The following is a 22,755-nucleotide window of genomic DNA, read 5'->3' on the forward strand; positions in this document are numbered from 1 at the left end:
GGTTCAAGAAGGAGATAAGTCAAGGCATTGATTAGATTGGCAATGAAAAACAAACAACGCCCTCCCCGGCAAACACACACACACACACACACACAGACACACACACACACACACTCCAATTAGAAGTTAGCTTGGTGGTCATTAGGAAGACACCACTTGGCCACTTTAATTCGGTATTTCACCTATCTATATTAATACATGTACTTCAGAACCAGGTTGTACCGTCAGCCTTACTTTGTCTTCTGTGGAAAAGCCTTGAAATGTTTAAATTGTGTAGCATTGAAAATATATTTCTGGGGCACCTGGACAGCTCAGTTGGTTAAGTGTCTGACTTCAGCTCAGGTCATGATCTCACGGCTAGTGAGTTTAACCCCCACGTTGGGTTCTGTGCTGTTAGCTCAGAGCCTGGAGCCTGCTTCAGATTCTATGTCTCCCTCCCTCTCTGCTCCTTCCCCACTTGTGCTCTGTCTCTCTTTCTCTCAAAAATAAACATTACAAAAAATTTTTAAAAAGAAAATATATTTCCTTTCTGGATATTGTCATGATTGTACTTAATAATTGATTTTTTTTCTAAAAGATCATGTTTATTCCTCTTCTGTGGTTTCCTGGGCTGGTCTTAGAAAGCTTCACAGTTTTATAGGGATTTAGTTACATTACTTAGCATATGGTTCTGTAAATTGGTAGTTTTTATGAAAATAAGGAAAGTATTTTGAAACATCTTGGTCGTTGTGGATATTTTGTTTATAAGCAACTCAAAATTTTGTGGTTTGAATTTTATTTATGGCTCATTAAGCAACGCTTTCAGGTTCACAAATGCTCTGAGAAATAAAGTCAGTGAGAAAAAAATAGAAAGTGATTTTTAAAGCATTTATTTTAAGGTCATCTGCTTCCTATTCTGCAATCCATTAGTGTGTAAATGGATTTAGATTAAAAAAAGATATTTTAAAAAATGGGGCATTAGAGATTATGTCCCTGTAAGAACCTCATTTTACAAATTACTTCAGCATTTCAAAGTCAAGGGACTCAATCCAGGCCAAGGCAGGAACTAAACCACTGAGTTCACCGCCTCCCAGTCTGCTGGGCTTTTTCCTCTGTACCAAGTCGTCATTCCTGATTAAGAAAGAAAGATAAGTAAAATGTAAAACGGCTATTATTTTAGTGCTTCTGAAAGTTGTATGAAGGGTAGGACTTTGACAAGTTTATTCAAGGGTAAACGCCTCCAAGAAAACTTTGTTGAAATGTAAATGTCAAAGAATGGTTATTCTCAATAAAGTAACTAACAAAACAGAAAATACTGTTGTTTAATAAATCTTTTGGCCTTTGGAGGTTTAGCATTTGCAGTTTTGACCCTGTAGGCCCCTAACATGGTCTGATGTTGGAGTTTGGGTTTATTCATTATGGTTATATTTTTCTCCACTTATCTTTGAATATATAATAAGTCTTCCGAGGATATTGTTTGTGGAATTTCCAACCCCAAAGGGAAATCCATTTTTTTAATTTTCAGAATTAAAATGAAGAGTAAAGAAATCTTAAAAAATTATTCTTCATAGCTTTAAACTATTTTTTTAATATGAAATTTATTGTCAAATTGGTTTCCATACAACACCCAGTGCTCACCCCAACAGGTGCCTCCTCAATGCCCATCACCCACTTTCCCCTCCCTCCCACCCCCCATCAACCCTCAGTTTATTCTCAGTTTTTAAGAGTCTCTTATGGTTTGGCTCCCTCCCTCTCTAACTTTTTTTTTCCCTTCCCCTCCCCCATGGTATTCTGTTGAGTTTCTCAGGATCCACATAAGAGTGAAAACATGGTATCTGTCTTTCTCTGTATGACTTATTTCACTTAGCACAACACTCTCCAGTTCCATCCACGTTGCAACAAAAGGCCATATTTCATTCTTTCTCATTGCCAAGTGGTATTCCATTGTATATATAAACCACAATTTCTTTGTGTATTTAAAGAATCACCAAGAACTGAAGGGGATCCCTAACGTTTTCAGATATGGGGGAAAAAACATACCATAAAGTTATTGTGAATTTGCAAAGATTTGCATTTTTTCTCTCTTACATATAAACATTCACTATGTTTATAATAGTATTAAGATAATAATTTATTTTATTTTGTTTCTCACACAATTTTTAAAAAATGACTGCTTAACAGAATCATACATGTGTAAGGATAAATCTGTAAGCATCGTTTATATAATACTGCCTTACTAAAGTTGCTGCCAGAGAGAGCACAACATAGGTGTTTGGTTGTTGTTGTTTTTATTCCTAATTTTTAAAAATTCTGTTAACTAAAACCACAATTAACCAGAATATGATCCACTATGCTTTTAGGTGGAGTGTAAATGACTAAAAAAGTTGAATAGGGAACTTTTGCAAAAATTAAGGACACTTCTCAAATATACCCTCACAAGAGCATATTTAAGATTTCTATGTCTAAATCTTTAAAAGTAAGATTGAATTTCACAAAAAGTTACTTTTAGTCACTATAGCATCTTGATAACCAATAAAATATTAAGGAACATGCAGTACACTTAACCTAGGCAAGATTGTGAGCCAATGTATTTTAAACATTTATTAGAGTTTAATATAGACTTATTGTTATCTATTTTATCAAATCTTACATTAGTCGACATAAACATTACTAGGGGAAAGGTCAGTTGTTTTGATCATTTAGATTTTTTTTCCTAGTTTGGCATCACTACAGAAGTAACCTAGAAAAAAATAACTCCTCTTCATTGAAAAGGAAAAGTATGTCTTTATTGTCACCCATGTAAAAGATATGATCTCTTTTTGAAATAACAACTTTGGGAACTGATGTGCTTGGGAAAAAATATGTATTTTCTTAAGATTTAACATCTAATTCTTAATGGATAAGTTTCTAGAATTTATTTGGGTCATAAAAATGTATCTTTTCAAAGAGAAACACAGGGAGTAAATTAATGATACACTTGTTCCCTGGCCTAACTCATGGATTCAAAAAGCATGTTGGATTCTCACCAGAGTCCCAAAGGACAGTGGTCTTCAGGTATATCAGGAACCAAGCCTGGCCTAGGTTAGCACTGATATCCCAGGGGTTCACTGATGGGTAGGGATAGAAATAAAGAGGGGTTCAGAAGAAAATATCTGCAAGAAAGTGTGACATTTGTAGTCACATAGGTTATGTTTATCTGTTTGTTTTCCAGCAAGAACATTCTTGATTGGTAAATAGACACTGAAAACTTTTTTTATTCCATATGTCATGTAAGACAATTAACCTCACTCATTATTTGTTGTCTAACTGCTCATTTTGACATAATCCTTTTTTGAGAAGATTATAAATTTTAGAAGGTACAGTGACTGAAGTAGTAAAAAGAATTCAGAAAAGCAGCTGTAAATGCAGAACACCCTGTAGCACTCTGACCCAACAGATGGTTCTTTCTCAGAATCAAATGCTAACGCCCACCTTCATAATTGCAATAACTTCCTGAGTGTTTACCATGTACCATGGTCTGTGCCTTGCACTTATATGAACTTAATATTCCTGGCAACCTTATGAGATAAGCACTGTTGTTGTCTTTATTTTATAGATGGCAAAAAACAAAACAAACAACACAGAGTACCGCCATTAGGGAGAGGAGTGAGCGAGCGTCATACCAGTTGGCAAGGTCCCACTAGTGTGATGCATTCTCACAAGACTGGAGCTAGATGGAAATTCAGAAGTATCTGGGGGTGAGGGGGCATGGAGGTAGCAATGCTAAAGCACTAATACCTCACCCTTGCTCGTGGGAGGATGAGAGGTGTGGCTACCAGAGACAGAAGGTGAGTGAGAAGGAGCCCAATGTGGTTGAGTTACTAATTGAAGGTTTCCATTGCAGCAGCGAATGAACAGAGACAAAGCACTGATACATATAGTAGCCAAAGCCAACAACACCTTCCTTGAGAAAATTAGCAGCTTTCTATAGTTTCCTTTCTAAGAGAAATGAACGCTGGGTTTCATAACAATAAAAATAAATTATGTCATGAACTTGATTTTTTTTCCCCAAGGGTTGTTAAATTGAAAAGAGTTTTAAGATCTTAAGGCTTCTTATGTTCCTCGGTTTCTTGCCAAAGCAGATGTTCAGGATCAAAAATTAATTAGAATATAAATCTGTGGGTTTTGATAATTACAAATAACATGCAGTATACAAGGCTATCTGTTTCTTTGAATAAAATTCAGCTACACTTTTAATTTGACATCAAGTTTTTCAGCCAGGCATTGTGAGGACAGATGCTATTTGGCAGGCATCAACACACCATATCAAGCCTCTTTCGAGTTCTTTATGGACAGCGTTGGTGCTTTGGTTGCATTGCATTTAGACCTAACACCTGTGATAATTTCTCATCCATTTTAATTATGTCCACTAAAATTTGGCGTGTCAGCTACCAGCCTGAGTTACGACTGAGTTCTAAAGGAGGTGAGAACTTTCGGAGTCCTTTGCAGAATAAATAATATACATTCAAAATATTAGAACCCTTGATTCTTTGAACTAAAATCCATAGCAGTGGCTTTTAAGAATCCCTGTGCAAGAGACACCTGGGTGGCTCTGTTGGTTCAGTGTCCAACTCTTGATTTCGGCTTAGGTCATGATCTCATGGTTTATGAGTTCAAGCCCCGCATGGGGCTCTGCAATGACAGTGCAGAACCTGCTTGGGATTTTCTCTCTCCCTCTCTTTGCCCCTCCCTGACTCACACACTCTCTTGCACCCCCTCACTCTCTTTCTCTCAAAATAAATAAAAATGTTTTAGAGTGCCTGAAAGGCTCAGTCAATTGAACATTCGACTTCACCTCAGGTCATGATCTCACCGTTGGTGAGTTTGAGCCCTGCATTGGGCTCCGTGCTGACAGCTCAGAGACAAGCCTGCTTCAGATTCTGTGTCTCCCTCTCTCTCTCTGCCCCTCCCCCCCAAAATAAATAAAATAAAATAAATTAAAATAAAATAAAAACATTTTTAACAATTTAAAAAAAGAATCTCTTTGTGATACAGTCCTCTTTTTCCCAGAAGCTCCCCCTTGATGGCTTCCTGAGGAACTCTTAGTCCACTTACTGCCCCAACATACCAAAAGCCCAAAATCTTTCTTGGTCACTCACCAGCAACTATGGGCAGAAGAGAAAATATTTCACTTGTGGAGCTTAAGTCAGTTTCATGCCTTTATCCACCAAATATTGTATATTGTCTTTGCATTTTATTATTTTTTCTGAGAAATGTTCTACTCAATGAGGCAATATTCTTCCATCTTCAATTTCTAGGAGAGTGTGATTAAAATAATGTGCATATATGTTGAAGGGCAGAGGAAGGTATTGCACAATATAGATGAAATAGTCATCAGTTTGTTTTACATTCTATGCATTTTTAATAAGCAGATTCCCATTTACAGGAATTAAATGTTCCAGATATTGATTTCAGAGGGATAATATATAATATGAAAATAAAGTTCGGTAACATTATGTGATGATGTGTAATTCAATATAGCTAGAACCCTGGAAAGTGAAAAATGATGCTATTCCTGTTGAAATATTTTAGAAAATCAAATTCATTCCCTGAAGTACATTATAATAAAATTGAAACAATGTTACATGATTTATTGTCTTCTAATTCCAGTTTTAAAGGGATTTTTGTGTCAAAAGCAAGGGATTCTTTGCCCCTTTTTACTCAATCACATATATATTCTGTAATGAAATAAGGAAGATCTACAAAAGAAGCATAGTAAAGCAATTGTGACTTGCCAGAGGTTATACAACATAGTAATGGAAACAGCCAGGTTTCAAATTTTTTTTTTCCAACGTTTTTATTTATTTTTGGGACAGAGAGAGACAGAGCATGAACAGGGGAGGGGCAGAGAGAGAGGGAAACACAGAATCGGAAACAGGCTCCAGGCTCTGAGCCATCAGCCCAGAGCCTGACGCGGGGCTCGAACTCACGGACCGCGAGATCGTGACCTGGCTGAAGCCGGACGCTTAACCGACTGCGCCACCCAGGCGCCCCAACAGCCAGGTTTCAAACTCAAAAATCAGTTTGCTCTAACTGCCAGACCTCTGTCCTCGCCATTAGATACCCAGAAATGGCCAGAGTAGGGGGACCAACTTCCATGAATGGTCATGAATTTGATTTATGAAATGTTGACACATGTAAAGTGCCCCAGGAGGAGCCTCGTCCTGGGAAATTTGTGTTTTTGTCATTTATTCTGCTAGAGAGTTGCTATTGAAGGATGGAAATTATTTTAAGGTAAAAACAGAAATGCTTGAACAATGCAAAAGGAAGCTTTTGCTGTTAGGATAGATGACATTTGTTGCCTGGCTACAATTCATTTTAAGATGACACAAAATGATGCTACAGAGACCACAGAGCTTTCCTAAGAAAACAGAAACTCTTGGTCACTTTTTCTCTAAGTGCTTTCTCTTTAAAGGGAAGCTGAGCTCAATCTGGAATGCGTAAAAATGGTTGCAAGGACAGATCATTTTAGAGCATGAGATATTTAGAAATCAAACACTGAAGAAAAAAATGGAACTAGAGCAATACAAAATGCAATTGCCTACTGAACCCTGACCAAATTTAACTGACCCCTCAAAAGCACCCACCTCTCCTTGTCTCCTTCTCTGAAAAGGTAACTCAAAATTAGAAACTTGTAGATAGTAAATATATGAAGCTTCTTTCTATCCTGCCAACTATGACAGCCTGTCAAAATATTTGAAGTATAATGATATGGTTTTTATTTTTAACCACTATTTGTCATAAAAATACTACTTGCTTGCTGAATAATAATACAATGGTATCCAAAGCATGAGATGAAAATGAGACATTGCCACCTCTCCCCAGAGGTAACTTAGCCTTCCTGATCTCTTCTAAGCACATGTAAACACAAATATTTATTTATATAAATAATATCATTCTATCTTTTCTAACCTACTTTTTTTTTTTTTATTTTTTTTTTTTAATTTTTTTTTTCAACGTTTATTTATTTTTGGGACAGAGAGAGACAGAGCATGAACGGGGGAGGGGCAGAGAGAGAGGGAGACACAGAATCAGAAACAGGCTCCAGGCTCTGAGCCATCAGCCCAGAGCCGGACGCGGGGCTCAAACTCACGGACCGCGAGATCGTGACCTGGCTGAAGTCGGACGCTTAACCGACTGCGCCACCCAGGCGCCCCTCTAACCTACTTTTTAAAAGTAATAATATGTCATTAATACTGAAGATTTGTTTTCTAAAAAATTTGAACAGTTTAGACTAAGCTGGAATTATCTTGGATGCCATTGAGCTCCACGTGGGATAGCTCTAGAGAGATTGGATGCTAAATTAGTGGGTTTGCTTTTAAATAAATGAACACCAAAGGCTTTAAGAAAAAGAGAAAAGGTAATAAAAATGGATGCACTGAGACTAATTCCTCTATCACACCTCATTTAGACTATCAAATAAGTTATTGAAGGCACAATTAGGAAACTAGTTTCCAGATAACTAAATTTGCTGATATATCTGCCATAAAAAAAATGTGATTTAAAAGAACTTTCCCAAAGATGGAATTAAAAAGAGAAGAGTCAAAGCATTGCCTTTCTGGGTATAAAAAGGGCTTTTTAAAAGCATTGATTTTGTTATCATTGTTAGCATTGATTTTTGTTACCAGAAAAGTGTATGTGGGGGGGGGGGGAGGGGGGGAGAGAGAGAGAGAATCTATTTTTGACTCTTGACTTGGCTATGTGACTTGTTTTGTCCAATGGGATGTTAGCCTATATAATCTGAGCAAAAATTTGCAATGTGTTTGCAAGGCTGAGCTTTCTCTCTATGAGAAACAATGTCCTGAAATACCTAGAATAGACCTGAACTATCCTATAACCTGCTGGCAAACACAGCTGTCCTTAGCCTAGATCAGCTGAACCCAGACAACCTATACTTGTTTGTATTGCGAGCCACAGAGTTTTTTAAAATGATTTGTAACACAGCATTATGGTTGCAATAACTGATTTGTTGGTAGTTATAATTGACCCAAAATAAAAATTTGTCTCAGCTTTAAGCCCTGAGGAACTCTTCTTTTGGACTCTGCTGAGCTATTTATGATAGTGGAAGAATTGGGAGAAAGGTGATGTTGGCCTGAGGCAGACTTTGCCAATGTTAGAGCAATATTTGGGGAGCTCTGCAAGAAGAATCAGGATGTTCTTTCTAGTAAAAGCAGCCATGATATGCATGGCCACAAGATAATTGACATAGTTGTGTCTGTGGTGAATGAAGCTAATCTTATAAAATAAAACTACTCAGGGATAAAACCAGAGTCTAGTTGAACTCCTCAGTGGCACAGCTAGAATTATAACAATATATAAAAAGCCTTACATGCTCCCAAATCTGACTGGGGCTCTAATTTCTTCAACCTTCCTACCTTAGCCTTGAGGGAGCTTTCCGAAACAGAGGACCTGGAATTCTCACTAGTATGCCATCGTTTAGTCATACTATCCAATATAGTACCACATACACCTATTTACCTTTAAATGAAATAAAATTAAATGAAAAATTCCATTGCTCAGTCACATTAGTCACATTTCAAATACCTAATAGCCACATGTGGCTAGTGGCTACCATTTCAGATAGCTCACATATAGAGTCCTTTCATCATCACAAAATATCTATTAGACGGCACTAACTACAGGTTAGAGGACCCTTTCATTAGTCATCTCTTACAGTCATGGGGGCTGAAATCATTTGGGATTGAGGCAAAAATTTTGTAAGCCCTTGTTTGAAAAAGGAAAAGGCCCAAAAGAAGGGGGCAATTATAAAAAGTGGGATGTCCATATATTTAACATAAAAAAGCAGAGGATAGAAATTGTAACAGCTGTCATTTTGCCTATTTTATCTATAACTCAATCAAAGTTAGGCTTCCAGATAGGAAAGACAGAAATAAGGATATTGAGGTAAAGAAGACAGAAGAGACTTTAATCTTTGTAATCGCCAATCAGCTAAGACTATATAGGATCATGTACCTTGAGTAGTGCAAGTTTCCAAAGGCTATTTAAATCTGAATTCTGTTACTGTGAGTACAAGCTTAACACTACTTCTGAGTTTAATTAGGTCTTGTCTTGCTACATTCCATTTGCATAAGGGACTGAGGAGCTTTATGTTAAGACTACTGATCCAGGGGCACCTGGGTGGCTCAGTTGGTTAAGTGTCTGACTCTTGGTTTCAACTCAGGTCATGATGTCTGGGTTTCCTGAGTTAGAGCCCCACAGCAGGCTCCACACTGTCAGCTTGGGATTCTCTGTCTCCTTCTCTCTTTCTCTGCCCTTACCCCACTTGTGCTGTCTCTGTCTCAAAATAAATAAATAAACTTTTAAAACAAGTAAGCTGTTAAAAAAAAAAAAAGAATAGTGTTTCATTTGGAACACCAAAGTCAGAGAGACCAAAAGCTGACATTCCTCTTTTGTTACAGCCTAACATATGCATATGGCTCCTCAAGAGTGATAGCACAGTGGGAATACCAAAAAAACCATCCGTTATCCAGAAGGCATAGCCCTGCTGAGAAACAAGGGTTGGAAGCAAGAGAAGGAGAATAAAACTGCATATATCAGATAGTAAATACAAATATTATTTTTAAACATACATGGGAAACATGCTGCAATCTTCCAGAAATAATCTTGGGAGCTAGTGCACACAAGGCTGAGATCTCGCATTAAGTGAGTGCTGCAGATTGTGTCTCTCAGAGATGGCTTCCCTAATGTCTTCCCATCTCACATGCACTACTAGAATCTTGCCACACCATGACACGAGGTGAATCTGTGTCCTTTCCCCTTGAGCCTCATCAGGCAAATAGAGTATGACAGAAGAGAAATTATGTCACTTTCCGAGCTAAATCATGAAAAATGTCATGCACTTCTGCCTTGTTCTTCTCCCTTGTTTCCTTGGAATGCTTGATCTTGCATCACACTGTGAGGAAGCCCAAACAGCTTGTGTAGCAACACATGTGGGAAGGGAATGAGTTCCTAAGCCCTCAGCCCCAGCTGAGCTCCGAGTGAACTGCCAGCTAACAGCTAATACTTATTCAGCCATGGGAGTGAGCCGTCTTCAAAAGTAGACTCTCCACCCCTCAAAAGAGGTACCAACTTGATGGGATGCCCAAGTGAGACAAACTGCCCTATTGAGCCCTGGCCAAATTGCAGATTCACAAGCAAAATAAATGATTATTGTTAAGTCACTACATGTTCAGGAGGTTTATTATGTGGCAATAGATAACTGAAATAGGTATACTTTTGCTACCATAACAAACTTAGTGGCTGAAAACAACAAATTTATCTCACCTTTTGGTAGGTTAGAAATCCAATCCAAGTCTCACTGGGCTAAAATCAGAATGTTGGTAGGGCTGAGTTGCTTTATGGAAGCTCCAGGGGATAATCCATTTCCCAGCTTTTCCATCTTCTAGAGGCTTCCCACATTCCTTGGCTCATGCCTCCCTTTTGCCATTTTGAAAACCAGAAAGGGTGTGGATTCCTTCTCAGCATCATCTTGACACTTACTTCTGCTTCCCTCCTCCATATTTAAGGACCCTTGTGATTACATTGGGTCCACCCAGAGAATCCAGGATAATCTCCCTATTTTAAGGCAAGCTCATTAGCAAACTTAATTGCACCTGCAGCCTTAAATCTCCTTTGCCATCTTACCTGACATATCTACAGGTTCCAGGTATTGGGATATAGGCATCTTCAGGGGGGCCATTACTCTGCTACCACAAATATGGACGAGAATCCATGAAATCTGCATTATACATTTAAAGTAACAGTTTCATTGGTTCATGGCCTCTAGGTATCAGCTGAGGCACCCCATCCGTTGAGATCTAAGCGCAGTTGGTTCAAACATCATGTTTAGTCAGGGTTTCACATTCTTTCCAATCATGCCAGGAATTCTGGTGGAGGAGACGATGGCTTACATTGTTCGTAGTCACCTCTCTTTTTATATTCCCATGTCTCCTACATTTGTCAAGTTTGTGAATTTTCTCACCATCCCACACATAGTGCCCCTGCTCTGTACTCTATCTCACTTAGATATAGCAGCCCTCCTTTCCTGGATTGTCACAAAAGAGCAAAGCAAATCAAACCAAACATGATACAAAATGAAGCCCACAGTAAGATTATACTAAAAGTGTGAGGAGATAGAAGGGGAGAACATCACAAGAGAAATTACAAGTCACCCTTTACACATTCTCTTCAAATGTCAGCTCCTCCAACCTAGATCTTCCTCCCCACATGGCCTGGCTCTCTCTTCCAAAGCAAAACAAAATATATAATCATCTCATTGCTTCATGCAGAACGAGGCAACTCCCTCCAGCCTCCAACCCCAAGCTCATCTCTGTCTCCTCTATTATACACACAAAGTTCATTGATGTGTCCCATTTCTCATTTCTCCTTCACTCGTAAATGTCTGTGAGAGGAAAGGAAAGAGAGGTTTCTTTCCAGAGTAATGAAAACAATACAGGTTTCCCCTGCTGTCCAAAAATAGTGTTCCTATGAACACCTTGATATGAACCCAAACAGTATAAAGAAGCAATCATCATTAATTTATAGGGGAAAAAATATTATGAGCATTCCCAGACCCAAAAAATAACCTCTCTTAGGCTTATCTCATACCTTAGAACACATCTTGCTAACAGATGCACAGAATAAATTGAGAAAAATCACAGGTGCTCACAGACACAATTCAGAGCTAGAGTGGCTTGATGCTAGGATGCTGAGTGTGGTTCCCAAAGAAGGAGCTTGGCGGAGCCACTCACTGCTCAGGGTGCACGCGGACTCTGTAACCACTCACTGCAAAACAAATGCTGACCAAGGCTTTCGCTTTTCATCTTTAAAAAAAAAAAAAAGCAACAATCCTCTTTGGATTTCTTTCAGTTCGCAAAAACAGGTACTAATGGAAGTCTTTCCTAAAAGCAAAGTGGTGTAACGCAGACTTGTGAACAGCAGGGGACACCTGTACTTCCCTCTACCCCCTTAGAAGGCAGCAAAGCTTCCTGTCTGTTTTGCTTTAAAATATATTTTCTCCTACATTCAGGTATGTGAACATAAAGGAAATATTTATGTAACACTGCTATTTAGGAAAGCTTGTGCATTCAGGGACCTGTGGATCTCAAGATAAATGTTTTTCTGGTTCTTTTGCTCTGACCCCCTCATGCCCTGCTGTGACCCAGAGACCAAAAATCAGACAAAGCAAGCCAGCCAAGGAGCCTGCTAACCAACAGGGCAAAGTACTTGGTAATGTGTGCTTGAAAAACAAAAGGAGGAGTTCTTGCCAGGAGCTGGCCTCAGCCCAGAGCAGTGTGGTGCCAAAGGCAGGAAGGAGAACAGCCAGATGTAACCCAGCGTCTGCAGGAACACTTCAGACTTTCCAAGGAAAATTAAAAACTAATAACCAGATAATACATTCTGAGCTCTGTGCCCTGTGGACTTCTGCTGAATTTTGGATAAGGTGAGAAAGAGAGGGAAGGACAGGTGGCTGGAGAAACAAACCTTTCACAAAGGCCACAGGTGGAGCGTAAACCCTCTTCTAAATGGTGCCAGAGGGCTCAAGAAGTCACTGGTGTTTTGTGTACGCTAAAATTGTGTTAATATTTGTTTGAGGAGAGATAGCTTTGATAGAAAATTTGAGTGGGGCAGAGTTACGAATGATTTGAAAAATTCAGAAAGACCTCAGCAGCAGGTAGCAAAAAAGGCAGAGTGATGGGTGCACAGCAGGAGGCGACTGGGAACAGCTGGGAGAGCCTTCCTTGCTGAGGAAGAGCCTGGGCCAAGGAGTCTGGCAGAACTGGCCTGAAATCCGTGTTCTACCACATGCCAAGGTTCAATTAACTCATTTGCGAAATGGGATAAACACACCAGCCACTTCTTGTTGTGAGGATTGAATAAGATCATATGTGAAAATCACTTACCACAATGCAGTATGTGACCCATACCACATGCTCAGTAATGGCAAATAGATGTTAGGGGGGAAAACAGAGTGAATTTATTTCAGCCCTTAAATCAGAATACCATAAGTATAGGTAATATTAATGTATTTTCCACGCAGGGGAGTTGATCCTACAAGAAAAAAAAAAAGCTTATTAGAATAAAGGGAAGCATTCCAACTAGGGCTTATGTACCTCTAAAGAAAGTTTTGGGCACCTGGGTGGCTCAGTCGGTTAAGCGTCCAGCTTCGGCTCAGGTTATGATCTCAGGTCAAGCCCCACATCGGGCTCTGCGCTGACAGCTCAGAGCCTGGAGCCTGCTTTGGATTCTGTGTCTCCTTCTCTCTCTGCCCCTCCCCTGCTCCTGCTCTGTCTCTCTCTGTCTCTCAAAAATAAATGTTAGAAAAAGAAAAGAAAAGATATCATTTTGTCCCAGGGGCAAAGGGTAGACAGAATATTCAAGCAAAAAGAACTATACATGCTATCACTTCAGAAGGACTATAAATACTAAACCAAAACAAGCAATTTTGTTTTTGAATCTAGAATTAAGTGTAGGAATGAAACAATAAAAAACAGCCCAAGTATCTTTATTACTGTAACTTACTTATTGCATATGGCTTCTACATCCAAAATCCCGGGAGTAGACCCAGCAGGGTTTTACGGCACAGACATTTTAGACTGGAAGCAGCCTGACTGTGGCTTATGCAGCCAAGCTCTCCCAGGGTGGAGAACCACAGTGGAGTTTCCAGCAGGAGCTCTCCCCGGCTGCCTTTCAGAATTGGCTGTACTTCTCAGAGCTTTATCTGTGGGTCCTCAGCAGACCACAGACCAACCTTGTGGGGCATTAATGTCTCATAGAAATGCATATACCTATTGCAATCCAAATATCACTTCACTGGAAGTTCTTCAAGTCCAGCCTCCTGTTTCCCATTAGTTTGGGAAAGTTAGGGGTACTTTTGCTGACTTTTTTAAGTCTGTTTAACAAGATCATCCTTGAATCGTCTCTTCCTTTTACCCCTCATCCCATCAAATAAACCAGCAAGCCCCAATGAATCTGTCTTTAAAACACATGGCAAATCCATCCACTCTTTTCCCAACTCCTCGGAGATCAGCCTCCCGAAGCAAAAACATCATCTGTCACCTGGGCTAAGACAGTGGCCTCCCAGCTCTTCTCCTTACTTCCACCTCATTCCAAAATGGCAGAAATCTTCTGAGTGTAGACCAGATTGTGGTGACCCTGTGTGAAGCCCTCCTTAGTTCCCCTCTGTCTTTACAATAATATCACATAGGGACTTGTAGGCAGTGTCTCTGTGAGCACCTGTGATTTTTCTCAAAAATCAGTTGACTATATATATGTGGGTCTATTTTGGGGCTCTCTATTATGTTCCATGATCCATTTGTCTATTCGTCTGCTAATATCACACTGTTTTGATCACTGTCGCTTTTTTTTTTTATTTATATATGAAATTTATTGTCAAATTGGTTTCCATACAACACCCAGTGCTCATCCCAAAAGGTGCCCTCCTCAGTACCCATCACCCACCCTCTCCTCCCTCCCACCCCCCATCAACCCTTGGTTTGTTCTCAGTTCTCAACAGTCTCTTATGCTTTGGCTCTCTCCCACTCTAACCTCTTTTTTTTTTTTTTTTTTTTTTTGTTCCCCTCCCCCATGGGTTTCTCTTAAGTTTCTCAGGATCCACATAAGAGTGAAACCATATGGTATCTGTCTTTCTCTGTATGGCTTATTTCACTTAGCATCACACTCTCCAGTTCCATCCACGTTGCTACAAAAGGCCATATTTCATTTTTTCTCATTGCCACGTAGTACTCCATTGTGTATATAAACCACAATTTCTTTATCCATTCATCAGTTGATGGACATTTAGGCTCTTTCCATAATTTGGCTATTGTTGAGAGTGCTGCTATGAACATTGGGGTACAAGTGCCCCTATGCATCAGTACTCCTGTGTCCCTTGGATAAATTCCTAGCAGTGCTATTGCTGGGTTATAGGGTAGGTCTATTTTTAATTTTCTGAGGAACCTCCACACTGCTTTCCAGAGCGGCTGCACCAATTTGCATTCCCACCAACAGTGCAAGAGAGTTCCCGTTTCTCCACATCCTCGCCAGCATCTATAGTCTCCTGATTTGTTCATTTTGGCCACTCTGACTGGCGTGAGGTGATATCTGAGTGTGGTTTTGATTTGTATTTCCCTGATAAGGAGCGACGCTGAACATCTTTTCATGTGCCTGTTGGCCATCCGGATGTCTTCTCTAGAGAAGTGTCTATTCATGTTTCCTGCCCATTTCTTCACTGGGTTATTTGCTTTTCGGGTGTGGAGTTTGGTGAGCTCTTTATAGATTTTGGATACTAGCCCTTTGTCCGATATGTCATTTGCAAATATCTTTTCCCATTCCGTTGGTTGCCTTTTAGTTTTGTTGGTTGTTTCCTTTGCTGTGCAGAAGCTTTTTATCTTCATAAGGTCCCAGTAATTCACTTTTGCTTTTAATTCCCTTGCCTTTGGGGATGTGTCGAGTAAGAGATTGCTACAGCTGAGGTCAGAGAGGTCTTTTCCTGCTTTCTCCTCTAAGGTTTTGATGGTTTCCTGTCTCACATTCAGGTCCTTTATCCATTTTGAGTTTATTTTTGTGAATGGTGTGAGAAAGTGGTCTAGTTTCAACCTTCTGCATGTTGCTGTCCAGTTCTCCCAGCACCATTTGTTAAAGAGACTGTCTTTTTTCCATTGGATGTTCTTTCCTGCTTTGTCAAAGATGAGTTGGCCATACGTTTGTGGGTCTAGTTCTGGGGTTTCTATTCTATTCCATTGGTCTATGTGTCTGTTTTTGTGCCAATACCATGCTGTCTTGATGATGACAGCTTTGTAGTAGAGGCTAAAGTCTGGGATTGTGATGCCTCCTGCTTTGGTCTTCTTCTTCAAAATTACTTTGGCTATTCGGGGCCTTTTGTGGTTCCATATGAATTTTAGGATTGCTTGTTCTAGTTTAGAGAAGAATGCTGGTGCAATTTTGATTGGGATTGCATTGAATGTGTAGATAGCTTTGGGTAGTATTGACATTTTGATAATATTTATTCTTCCAATCCATGAGCAGGGAATGTCTTTCCATTTCTTTAAATCTTCTTCAATTACCTTCATAAGCTTTCTATAGTTTTCAGCATACAGATCCTTTACATCTTTGGTTAGATTTATTCCTAGGTATTTTATGCTTCTTGGTGCAATTGTGAATGGGATCGGTTTCTTTATTTGTCTTTCTGTTGCTTCATTGTTAGTGTATAAGAATGCAACTGATTTCTGTACATTGATTTCGTATCCTGCAACTTTGCTGAATTCATGTATCAGTTCTAGCAGACTTTTGGTGGAGTCTATCGGATTTTCCATGTATAATATCATGTCATCTGCAAAAAGCGAAAGCTTGACTTCATCTTTGCCAATTTTGACGCCTTTGATTTCCTTTTGTTGTCTGATTGCTGATGCTAGAACTTCCAGCGCTATGTTAAACAACAGCAGTGAGAGTGGGCATCCCTGTCGTGTTCCTGATCTCAGGGAAAAAGCTCTCAGTTTTTCCCCGTTGAGGATGATGTTAGCTGTGGGCTTTTCATAAATGGCTTTTATGATCTTTAAGTATGTTCCTTCTATCCCGACTTTCTCAAGAGTTTTTATTAAGAAAGGGTGCTGGATTTTGTCAAAGGCCTTTTCTGCATCGATTGACAGGATCATATGGTTTTTCTCTTTTTTTTTGTTAATGTGATGTATCACGTTGATTGATTTGCGAATGTTGAACCAGCCATGCATCCCAGGAATGAATCCCACTTGATCATGGTGAATAATTCTTTTTATATGCCGTTGAATTCGATTTGCTAGTATCTTATTGAGAATTTTTGCATCCATATTCATCAGGGATATTGGCCTGTAGTTCTCTTTTTTTACTGGGTCTCTGTCTGGTTTAGGAATCAAAGTAATACTGGCTTCATAGAATGAGTCTGGAAGTTTTCCTTCCCTTTCTATTTCTTGGAATAGCTTGAGAAGGATAGGTATTATCTCTGCTTTAAACGTCTGGTAGAACTCCCCTGGGAAGCCATCTGGTCCTGGACTCTTATTTGTTGGGAGATTTTTGATAACCAATTCAATTTCTTCGCTGGTTATGGGTCTGTTCAAGCTTTCTATTTCCTCCTGATTGAGTTTTGGAAGAGTGTGGGTGTTCAGGAATTTGTCCATTTCTTCCAGGTTGTCCAATTTGTTGGCATATAATTTTTCATAGTATTCCCTGATAATTGTTTGTATCTCTGAGGGATTGGTTGTAATAATTCCATTTTCATTCATGATTTTATCTATTTGGGTCATCTCCCTTTTCTTTTTGAGAAGCCTGGCTAGAGGTTTGTCAATTTTGTTTATTTTTTCAAAAAACCAACTCTTGGTTTCATTGATCTGCTCTACAGTTTTTTTAGATTCTATATTGTTTATTTCTGCTCTGATCTTTATTATTTCTCTTCTTCTGCTGGGTTTAGGCTGCCTTTGCTGTTCTGCTTCTAGTTCCTTTAGGTGTGCTGTTAGATTTTGTATTTGGGATTTTTCTTGTTTCTTGAGATAGGCCTGGATTGCAATGTATTTTCCTCTCAGGACTGCCTTCGCTGCGTCCCAAAGCGTTTGGATTGTTGTATTTTCATTTTCGTTTGTTTCCATATATTTTTTAATTTCTTCTCTATTTGCCTGGTTGACCCACTCATTCGTTAGTAGGGTGTTCTTTAACCTCCATGCTTTTGGAGGTTTTCCAGACTTTTTTCTGTGGTTGATTTCAAGCTTCATAGCATTGTGGTCTGAAAGTATGCATGGTATGATTTCAATTCTTGTAAACTTATGAAGGGCTGTTTTGTGACCCAGTATATGATCTATCTTGGAGAATGTTCCATGTGCACTCGAGAAGAAAGTATATTCTGTTGCTTTGGGATGCAGAGTTCTAAATATATCTGTCAAGTCCATCTGATCCAATGTATCATTCAGGGCCCTTGTTTCTTTATTGACCGTGTGTCTAGATGATCTATCCATTTCTGTAAGTGGGGTGTTAAAGTCCCCTGCAATTACCACATTCTTCTCAATAAGGTTGCTTATGTTTATGAGTAATTGTTTTATATATTTGGGCGCTCCGGTATTCGGCGCGTAGACATTTATAATTGTTAGCTCTTCCTGATGGATAGACCCTGTCACTATTATATAATGTCCTTCTTCATCTCTTGTTACAGCCTTTAATTTAAAGTCTAGTTTGTCTGATATAAGGATGGCTACTCCAGCTTTCTTTTGGCTTCCAGTAGCATGATAAATAGATCTCCATCCCCTCACTCTCAATCTAAAGGTGTCCTCAGGTCTAAAATGAGTCTCTTGTAGACAGCAAATAGATGGGTCTTGTTTTTTTATCCATTCTGATACCCTATGTCTTTTGGTTGGCGCATTTAATCCATTGACATTCAGTGTTATTATAGAAAGATATGGGTTTAGAGTCATTGTGATGTCTGTATGTTATGCTTGTAGTGATGTCTCTGGTACTTTGTCTCACAGGGTCCCCCTTAGGATCTCTTGTAGGGCTGGTTTAGTGGTGACAAATTCCTTCAGTTTTTGTTTGTTTGGGAAGACCTTTATCTCTCCTTCTATTCTAAATGACAGACTTGCTGGATAAAGGATTCTCGGCTGCATATTTTTTCTGTCTAGCACACTGAAAATCTCGTGCCAATTCTTTCTGGCCTGCCAAGTTTCAAAAGAGAGATCAGTCACGAGTCTTATAGGTCTCCCTTTATATGTGAGGGCACGTTTACCCCTTGCTGCTTTCAGAATTTTCTCGTTATCCTTGTATTTTGCCAGTTTCACTATGATATGTCATGCAGAAGATCGATTCAAGTTACGTCTGAAGGGAGTTCTCTGTGCCTCTTGGATTTCAATGCCTTTTTCCTTCCCCAGATCAGGGAAGTTCTCAGCTATTATTTCTTCAAGTACCCCTTCAGCACCTTTCCCTCTCTCTTCCTCCTCTGGGATACCAATTATGCGTATATTATTTCTTTTTAGTGTATCACTTAGTTCTCTAATTTTCCCCTCATACTCCTGGATTTTTTTATCTCTCTTTTTCTCAGCTTCCTCTTTTTCCATAACTTTATCTTCTAGTTCACCTATTCTCTCCTCTGCCTCTTCAATCCGAGCCATGGTGGTTTCCATTTTGTTATGCATTTCGTTTAAAGCGTTTTTCAGCTCCTCGTGACTGTTCCTTAGTCCCTTGATCTCTGTAGCAAGAGATTCTCTGCTGTCAGCTATACTGTTTTCAAGCCCAGCGATTAATTTTATGACTATTATTCTAAATTCACTTTCTGTTATATTATTTAAATCCTTTTTGATCAGCTCATTAGCTGTTGTTATTTCCTGGAGATTTTTCTGAGGGGAATTCTTCCGCTTGGTCATTTTGGATAGTCCCTGGCGTGGTGAGGACCTGCAGGGCACTTCCCCTGTGCTGTGGTGTATAACTGGAGTTGGTGGGCGGAGCCGCAGTCAGACCTGATGTCTGCCCCCAGCCCACCGCCGGGGCCACAGTCAGACTGGTGCGTGCCTTCTCTTCCCCTCTCCTACGGCGGGATTCACTGTGGGGTGGGGTGGCCTGTCTGGGCTACTTGCACACTGCCAGGCTTGTGATGCTGGGGATCTGGCGTCTTAGCTGGGGTGGGCAGGCAAGGTGCACGGGGGCAGGAGGGGCAGGCTTAGCTTGCTTCTCCTTAGGTGATCCACTTCAGGAGGGGCCCTGTGGCAGCAGGAGGGAGTCAGATCCGCTGCCGGAGGTTTGGCTCCGCAGAAGCGCAGAGTTGGGTGTTTGCGCGGAGCGAGCAAGTTCCCTGGCAGGAACTGGTTCTCTTTGGGATTTTGGCTGGGGGAAGGCCGGGGGAGATGGCGCTGGCGAGCGCCTTTGTTCCCCACCAAACTGAGCTCTGTCGTCAGGGTGCTCAGCAGCTCTCCTTCCCTTTGTCCTCCAGCCTTCCCGCTTTCTGAGCAGAGCTGTTAACTTATGACCTCCCAGACGCTAAGTCGCGCTTGCTGTCGGAACACAGTCCGTCAGGCCCCTCCGCTTTTTGCCAGCCAGACTCGGGGGCTCTGCTTGGCCGGCGAGCCGCCCCTCCACCCCGGCTCCCTCCCGCCAGTCCGTGGAGCGGGCACCACCTCGCCGCCCTTCCTACCCTCTTCCGTGGGCCTCTCGTCTGCGCTTGGCTCCGGCGACTCCGTTCTGCTAATCCTCTGGTGGTTTTCTGGGTTATTTAGGCAGGTGTAGGTGGAATCTAAGTGATCAGCAGGACGCGCGGTGAGCCCAGCGTCCTCCTAGGCCGCCATCTTCCCTCTCTCCGATCACTGTCGCTTTATAGTAAGTCTTGAAGTTGGGAAGTGTCAGGCCTCCAATTTTGTTATTCCCTTCAATATTGCATTGTTCTGGGTCTTTTGCCTCTCCATATAAACTTTAGAATCACTTTATTGATACCACCAGAATAAGTTGCTGGGATTTTTATTGAGCTTGCACAGCATGTACAGATCAAATCGGGAAGAACTGATATCTTGCAATTTTGTGTTTCTATCCACAAACATGGAATATCTCTTCATTTATTTAGTTCTTGGATTTTGTTCATCAAAGTATTATAGTTTCCTCATATAGATATTGTACATATTTTGTTAAATTTATACATAAGAATTTCATTTTTCTGGTGCCAATGTACATAGTATAGTGTTTTTAATTTCAAATTCCACTTGTTCATTGTTGGTGTTTAAGAAACAATTGATTTTGGGGCGCCTGGGTGGCGCAGTCGGTTAAGCGTCCGACTTCAGCCAGGTCACGATCTCGCGGTCCGTGAGTTCGAGCCCCGCATCAGGCTCTGGGCTGATGGCTCAGAGCCTGGAGCCTGTTTCCGATTCTGTGTCTCCCTCTCTCTCTGCTCCTCCCCCGTTCATGCTCTGTCTCTCTCTGTCCCAAAAATAAATAAAACGTTGGAAAAAAAAAAAAAAAAAAAAAGAAACAATTGATTTTGTCACATCCTGCAACTTTGTTATAATCACTTATTAGTTCTAGGGTGTTTTTTTTTTGCCAATTTTTTTCTGATTTTCTTTATAGATAATTATGTCATCTGCAGGAAAAAAAGACAATTTTATTTCTTCCTTTCGGATATACATACTCTTTTCTTTGTGTCCTCCTGCATTAGCTATAACTTACAGTACGATGTTGAAAAGGAGTGATGAGAGGGGTATCTTTGTTTTGCACCTGATCTTAGAGAAAAACCTTCAAGTTTCTCACCATTAACTATGATGTTAGCGGTAGATATTTTGATATTCTTTATCAAGCTGAAGAAGTTTCCCTCAGTTACTAATTTCCTGAGTTTTTATTATGAATGGGTGTTGGATTTTACCCAATATATAAAATCTATTGGTATGATCATATGATTTTTCTTTCTTTGACTCTTGATATGAATGACAGCCATTGATTTTCCAATGTTGAATCATCCTTACATACCTGAGCACTTAGTCATTGTTTATAATTCTTTTTAATTTAAAGATGCCTTGAAACAAATTTGCTAGCCATGTTAGACTAAGTCTCTAGCAAATTGGATAACTCTGTCCTTACTTGGGAAAACTTGTACTTGAAACAAGGCCCTTTCCCTTTTGTTTTTCAGAGCCTATTCATTGAGATCATAGTGAATATGCATTTCTTTGAGCCATGAGGATTCCATGAGTTGAGGAGTAGGGTTGTCTCCATTTCAAACTCTAGGAAAAAGTGTTGCTTCCTGTTGGGAGTCACCCCATCTCTAGTAGCAGAGATTTAGGAAAATACTGTGTTCAAAGTCATATTTGTTTTAAAAAACTGCAATGAGTAATTTCTCTGCTGCTTATAGGGGGAAAAAATACCACATCAAGAGGTGAAATTAGTGACCATTTTGAATAGAGCATGTCCATATGAAAATATTGGGTAATAATTAGTCATTGGAGGAGGACTCACGAATTTTGCAGGTGTACACATAGCAGTTATTACCCCTTCTAGGCAGAATATACAAATGAGCAAATACATCCACAAGTTTTTGTCACAATACTTACTATTAGTGACACTCAGTGTCCATTTACAAACCCTAGGACCAAACTCTAGCAGCTTATTAACTTATTATAAGTTACAAACTGATCATTATAATGCAAGAACATATATATATATTCCAAAAATAAGATGTAAATAAGGTGTTATGAAAGTGTTCTTGGAAAAGGTTAAAAACGAATTCTAATTATTGTTATCATAAAATGACATGAGAATGTTACAGTGTTTGAAAAATACATTTGAAGACACACATAATTCCGTCATCCTAATACTATTGAGTTATATGTCTCTCAAGATGTTTGCCCATGTGTACTTATTTTATATATAAATATCCATATTGTATATATACTTTCTTAAAACTTTTAAAATTATAAAAAATTTTTTCCTTTGTTGCCATAACCACCCTCATAATTATCACTTTGGGGTTGCAACATAATATTCTATCAGGTAGCTTTACCATTATTTAATTAATATTTACACTATTATTTGACATTCAAGTTCTTTTCAGTATCAAAAATGACATTGGAAGTAGACATCTTTACAGGTAAGATTTTTTTTTCTCCTCTTTTGGTTTCTTAGGATAAATTTATAAAAGTGGGATTTTCAGATCTTTGCTTCTGAAAATTTTTTATAGCTCTTATTATATCAAATTATTTTTGCAAAGGTAAAATAATTCTTTCTCTGCCATATAAGAGGGTTTCGGATTCACCTCAA

At 39.6% G+C, this 22,755-nt stretch overlaps 1 protein-coding gene across 1 annotated transcript in view; it reads left to right on the forward strand.

Annotated features, from left to right (window-relative positions):
* Positions 1-22,755, forward strand: part of B3GALT1 (beta-1,3-galactosyltransferase 1) — a 355,371-nt gene that overhangs the window by 193,570 nt on the left and 139,046 nt on the right. The window lies entirely within an intron of this gene.

The sequence above is a fragment of the Puma concolor genome, chromosome C1 (genome assembly GCF_028749965.1).
Source record: "Puma concolor isolate L17-30 chromosome C1, mPumCon1.1.hap2, whole genome shotgun sequence".
In the NCBI taxonomy this organism is placed as follows: Eukaryota; Metazoa; Chordata; class Mammalia; order Carnivora; family Felidae; genus Puma; species Puma concolor.